Raw genomic sequence first — 6,218 nt, 5'->3', positions numbered from 1 at the left:
ATCACTACCAGTGATTATAGTCAACCTGCACAGTCTGCTATCTGATTACTTCATCAGTGTAGACAATGTTTTGCCCTTACTTAAGTTCTGAACAAGCAGTTTTAGTAATAGTCACCAACCAGTGTACAATATGTTCTCCCAGTGGAACTTCTCCATAGGCAAGCCAGAGTACAGGGTTTCCACAGAAACTACTTGCTTATTAATTAACCAAACGTTGGCACTCCTCCTCTATGGGAATCAACACGCATTCCAAGGATTTTTACTAACTTCAAACCTCTTTCCAAGCGCTCCTCCTCTCCGGGAGATCAACACGCTTCCTCTATTGGTGGTCTCTGATTACCTTCAGTTTTAAACAAACAATACCCCGGAACCCTCCGTTGTTTTCACGAAGCAGTTTCCAGCAGTTCCGCTGTGAGCGCGGCTTAAATATTCTGCAGGTACACTGAGCCTCCGTTACCTCACGGAGCAGTATACTTCTGTTCTCTTGAATGTGCGGAAAAGTTTCACGAACCGAGAGCAAGAGCAGCCGCTCCTCTCTCCTACCTGATGCCGATTCTCCGTCGAGGATGACTTCTCTGGAAATAGAGCGGATCCTCGCTCTCCGTCACCTCGAGGAACCGAACGGCACTCTCCTGAAGTCGGCGTCTTCCACCCGGAACGCCGTGGATGCCAGTCACAAAATTACGCGCACTGTTGCGTGCTCGCGTGTTGCCTAAGTAATCTCCTCCTATGCCCTAAGCCTTCTGGGACCTGTGGTCCCTAGTTCTTCATGCTTCTAATTCCCAGTCTGGGCAGGCGCATCAGCTGGTTCCTGACATGGGGAACACTACAATTTTGGCATGTCGCCAATCTGGTGGAAGTTGTGTTGTCTCTATCAATTCAGATATGGTACTAAGCAGATGTGGGCCTAATTGTGTTATGAATGCTAAAATAAAACTCACTAGGAAAGCTATTGGGATTATTCTCCGTACAGACGATGTAGGGTCTACTACTGTGTGCACCAAAAGGCTATTCAATCAAAATAAAATACTTATGAATTAAATACAGTGGACACGCTCAACCTCTAAAGATCACACTGTCAAAAACCACTGGTAAACCTAATGAAAACAACAACATAGAGGGAGCGTGAAAAATTGCATCCAAAATTTTATATAATTTCTATTTCTTTTTGTCATGGAACGAGCAGTTCACAAAAATTCCCAAAAAAAGTAGTCTTTCAAGCGTGAGTGTTGAAGTTCGTTTTCTTTATTCTGAAGCATGTGTTGATGTCAGTCAGCTTCCAGAAGAAACATCATCATTTCCTATACAATAGTTAACAGATTAACAGCCAACGCGTTTCGTCCCCATCCGGGACATCATCAGGGCTGTAAATAAGGAAAAACATATAACGTCACCATGCAATCATATCCCATTTGATTACATAATCCAATCAATACCGTTCCTCGAATTAACATGATGATATCCAGTAAAATAATGTCACAAACGGCCTAAGCAAAGATACCACCCTGCCTATTGAACAATCTAAAAACCCTCTTGTGGTCAACACCTTGAATTCATTGAAAATCATAATCACTTAATCTGACATGGAGACCATCAATGTTCAAATCAAAAAGTGTTAAAGTCATTATATATACAATCCTGTTGGAATTCTATCACTCAGTAAATATTTCTACTAACCCGTGTTATCTACATAAACATATGAACTACTAACCCTTGAGTAGAACCATGGAGTATTAGAGCCCCCTGTTTTGTGGTAGCGCAATGCCTAAATCCTGAGCTCACCTCCATAAATGTTGAAGCCACCATATCAAGATAAATTCTCATGTGTGCCCAACTCGGGCTTGGTCCATCCACTATAGTCCCAATTCAAAACTGTGAAAAACCTAATGTGCATGATTATGAACCTTCCATCTACCCATCATAACCTAGTGTCTGTCCCCAAATCCCCACATAACAAAATAACACTTTTCTTACCAATCACAATCCAGAATCCACAAGTATTACGCATCAATTCGTTTGAAATATCCTTTCCGAGCTGCCCACATGGTAATCTACCTTCAGTCCCAAATCGAAACTGAAATAAAACATATTGTGCATGTTTTTTGAAAATCGTCCAACTACAAACCTTGGCCTGGTTTCTGTACCCAAATGCCCATATAACAAAGTAACAGTTATTTTACCAATCCCAATCCACAATCCACAGGTCATCCTTCAACAAATCCAGGCAGTATCCATTTCCAAACTCCCAACACCGCAATACGACTTCAAAGGAACTTCAAATGTTTCCAATTCCAAATATCTCCCTGTAGTGTTACAAAACAAAAAAATGAAAAAAACAGACAAAAAGGAAGGGAGGGATAGTTAAAGTTACTTGCTCTGCTCCTCAGAAATCTATCATCTGTCGCCCCTTGCCCCCTTCGTTCCACTTACCGATTGCGTACTTCCAAGAAATCTCCACACGATCCTAGCTCTCGGCTCGATAAATCCGGAATGCACAGGTCCATCATGTTGCCCTGCTATTTCAACAATACACCCACCAATCACATTCCCGGTTACAAAAAAAACACTGATGCGCCCAAAATAGCTAAGGACATTCCCCATCTCGTCCGCCAATCTGCTGTCTTCCGGTTAATATACGCAACTTCCTTAGTATCCAATTCAAGCGGCGGCAGTCGTATTAACACTGACTTTATTCCATTGGTCTGCTTAAATCAACCAATTACCGAGCCAAATCCTCCCATTGCCCGTCACGTACCGCCTATCAGTCTATAAGAAATAGTGAAAAAACAGACTGTGGTTCCCTCTCTGGTCCGCATCCCGTATTTCATGAAAATCTATCTAGCTTCTGCGTCAAATAATCTAACCAACTCTATTTCATAGTTCCAAGGACAGCACCGCACCCCTCACAATATCCATATATTAGTTAAGAATGGCCTTCCTGAATATCCTCTTGGAATTTCTCCGAAACGGCACCTTGAACATAAACATCCGTAACCTCAACCCGATTGGCTCAATTTCGACCAATCATCGCTCGGCAAACTTTGCCGGCCAATTCAACTAACTGACTTTATTACTCTTTAATTCTATGTAAATACTACCCGTTTTAGCACGAAGAGACCCCATTACCAACCCATTTCTATATAACATCAGATATCAAATCTTCACAAAGCTAAACAACGTTGTCTCAAAAATGTTTCAAACCAAAATATCCAATGTTAAGATCCAATTCAAACAGGCAATTATTTGTAGCTACCCCGTTTATTCTATGATACGTCTCAGTGCATATTCAACACCATCTCACAGAAAGGCCTTCTTTCCAATCACGTAACTCCAATATTCGTCTATCAAGTCTTCATAAACAATATAATGTCCACATCCGTGTGTGCCCTACCACCCTTACCACAGCTCGAGTCGGCCACCTAATTGGAAAACCTTATATATCTATTAATGACTAATGTATTACTACTAAAATGCTATATCTAAAAACGTAATCATTTAGTCAGACTCTTATCACTGCCCATTAAATAGTCATCTTAAGTGAGTGTATTGCCTAATTTCTCCTTAACTCCAAGATGGTAACCCCATGTCAAACATCTCATATTTGCACTGCTACCCACAACCACATGACATTATACTAAGAAGTAATGCAATTCCAAATCCGTATTGAGCCCCTCCTTTACCGTCCTACATTTACAGATCCACCTTGCTTCTGTTTGTCTAATCTTTAGATCCCAGTCCCCACCTCTAAAACTTTGATCCACCTTTTGTATACCGTGTGACATTATTTTACTGGATATCATCATATTAATTCGAGGAATGGTATTGATTGGATTATGCAATCAAATGGGATATGATTCCATGGTGACGTTATATGTTTTTCCTTATATACAGCCCTGATGATGTCCCGGATGGGGACGAAACGCGTTGACTGTTAATCTGTTAACCATTGTATAGGAAATGATGATGTGTCTTCTAAAAGCTGACTGACATCAACACATGCTTCAGAATAAAGAAAACGAACTTCAACACTCACGTTTGAAAGACTACTTTTTTTGGGAATTTTTGTGAACTGCTCGTTCAATGACAAAAAGAAATTGAAATTATATAAAATTTTGGATGCAATTTTTCACGCTCCCTCTACGTTGTTGTTTTCATTAGGAAAGCCATTGGGGCCTGGGGCCTTGCCAGTCAGCAGTTCGGACATGGCAGTTGTGAACTCTTCTAGTGTTATGGGTGTGTCAAGGGAGCCTCGCACATCCTCCGAGATAATGTGGGTGGTATGTCAACTAGGAATTTCTCTATCAATGAGACATTTATCACTGCTTTCGGTTAGTAAAGTTCTTCGTAGAATTGCACAAAACTGTTAGCCGATGTCAGTAGGATCTGTAAGGGTCTTCCCCAGTACATCCGAATAGGGGGGAGGGGCAAGGATACTGACGCCTGTTTGCACAATCAGTAAAGTAACTTTCTAGATTTGTCGCTCCATTGATCTATATGACTCTGAGATTCCATCCACATTTGTCTATCTTCCTAGGTTAATATGCTTTGGTATTGTTGTTGAGTGAGAATTAGGTTCCTGCGTACTATAGCGGTTTCTTGCTCGTGGAATCAGTTTGCTTTCTTGTTTTGTCATCTTGTGGTGTTCTGGAGGGAAGGGAGTGTGTTGGCGTAATTGGCGGTCCATTGGGGAAAGGAGTTGGTCTAACGGCTAGGGCGCTCGGCTTCGAATCTGGGGAACTGGGTTCGAGTCTCGGCAATGCCGCTGAACATCCTGTGATTCTGGGCTAATCACTTGATTTCCCCGTGCCTACAAAAAAAAAAAAGAATGTGTCCTCATGTAATTCAACTGGTGCTATGCAAAGCGCTCTGATACCCGATTCGCGTCATGTTCGCGGTATATAAAACTCTGTATAACAAAAAAAGAATTGTGGGGATTGCTTGCCGCGGTGTTGGCGTCCATTGTAGTTGGGGGTGGAGTGCAGGTTTGGGCGTAGGTGAGGTGTTCTTCTGAGATTTTTTCCAAGATTCTGCATGGGAGGTGATGCACGTGCTGGTGTGCGGTGGGTTTACTAAAGGAGAAATGTATGCAGTGGTAGTCAGTCCAGAGCAGGTCCTTGGTGTGGCTGAAGAAGATACTGTGTTTACCGCTGCCTGAGTGGGGGCGGAGACGAGTTGCTTCAGCCCTATGTTGGTGAGGTTCTCTAGGAGGGCGGTGGTGTTGAAGTTGTTGTGGTTGTCCAGGTGGAAGTTGAGGTCTCTGAGTAGTATGTAGTCTGTGGAGGCGAGGACATGGGGTGCGATGAGGTCGGCGATGGCGATGACGTTGATGAATGGAGTGCCGGGGCCAGGCGGTCTCTAGAAGAGTGTTCTGCGGAGCGACGTTCTGGGATTGGTCTGGATCTGGAAGTGGATGTGCTCCATGGGGGTCGAGGCGTCGTCTGGGTCGGTGGTTGTCAATCGGAGGGAGCATTTACGAATACATGCTGTAATGGTGACAGGAGTATGTGTAAGGAAGAGCCTCCTTTATCGTCCACGCTCCGTCATCCACTCAGAGCTCATTACAACCTATTTAAGGACAAGTTATCTGTTATGTTTTGCACTATCAGTTTGAGAAAGGCAATGATGCAGGGACGCGTCTTCTGGTGGAATAAATTGAACTTTGGAATCCCGCAGAGTGCTCCTTGATGTGCCTTTGTGTGTGAGGTTTGTTTTGAAGAGAGAGAGAGAGAGAGAGAGGGGTGTGTGTGTGTGTGTGTGTGTGTGTGTGTGTGTGTGTGTGTGTGTGTGTGTGTGTGTGCACATGTGTGTGTGTGTGTGTGTGTGTGTGTGTGTGTCTAAAAGTCTTAAAATGCAAATACTTCATTTAATGCGTATGTTATTTATTGTGTGTAATATTAAAAAGGTCATTTTGCCTGTGTTCAGCTGGGGCGCTAAGACTGTATACTTCAGAAGTGAAATATTGATATAGCAAGGGATTTATTCTTGTATGAACAAAGTGACTCACAGTGGCAAACACGAAGTGCAAACACCGACCAGAGTTGAGTCAACGATGAATCACATATATACATTCCAAAGTTTGGACCATGTCCGGTTCACTTCAGAAACAACGGCTCTACCTTGGGCCGCCACTTGTGAATTCAAGCAAGTGCTCACAAAGTAAACAAGGAGCCAGACTCGTGCCCAACGTGTGACGTAAGGACGTAGGCCCTCGGAGAACG

At 43.0% G+C, this 6,218-nt stretch overlaps 1 long non-coding RNA gene across 1 annotated transcript; it reads right to left on the bottom strand.

Moving 5' to 3' along the window:
• Positions 1 to 1,149: 1,149 nt before the first annotated feature.
• LOC144761260 (uncharacterized) lies at positions 1,150 to 2,565 on the bottom strand. Its single transcript, XR_013595651.1, has 5 exons — positions 2,431 to 2,565; positions 2,181 to 2,303; positions 1,975 to 2,074; positions 1,783 to 1,872; positions 1,150 to 1,364 (listed from the first exon to the last, which is right to left on the bottom strand). It is a non-coding gene; the product is annotated as an uncharacterized LOC144761260 (long non-coding RNA).
• Between the last annotated feature and the right edge of the window lie 3,653 nt (positions 2,566 to 6,218).

The sequence above is a fragment of the Lissotriton helveticus genome, chromosome 6 (assembly GCF_964261635.1).
Source record: "Lissotriton helveticus chromosome 6, aLisHel1.1, whole genome shotgun sequence".
Classification (NCBI taxonomy): domain Eukaryota; kingdom Metazoa; phylum Chordata; class Amphibia; order Caudata; family Salamandridae; genus Lissotriton; species Lissotriton helveticus.
This window is presented reverse-complemented; position numbering and strand designations above follow the sequence as displayed.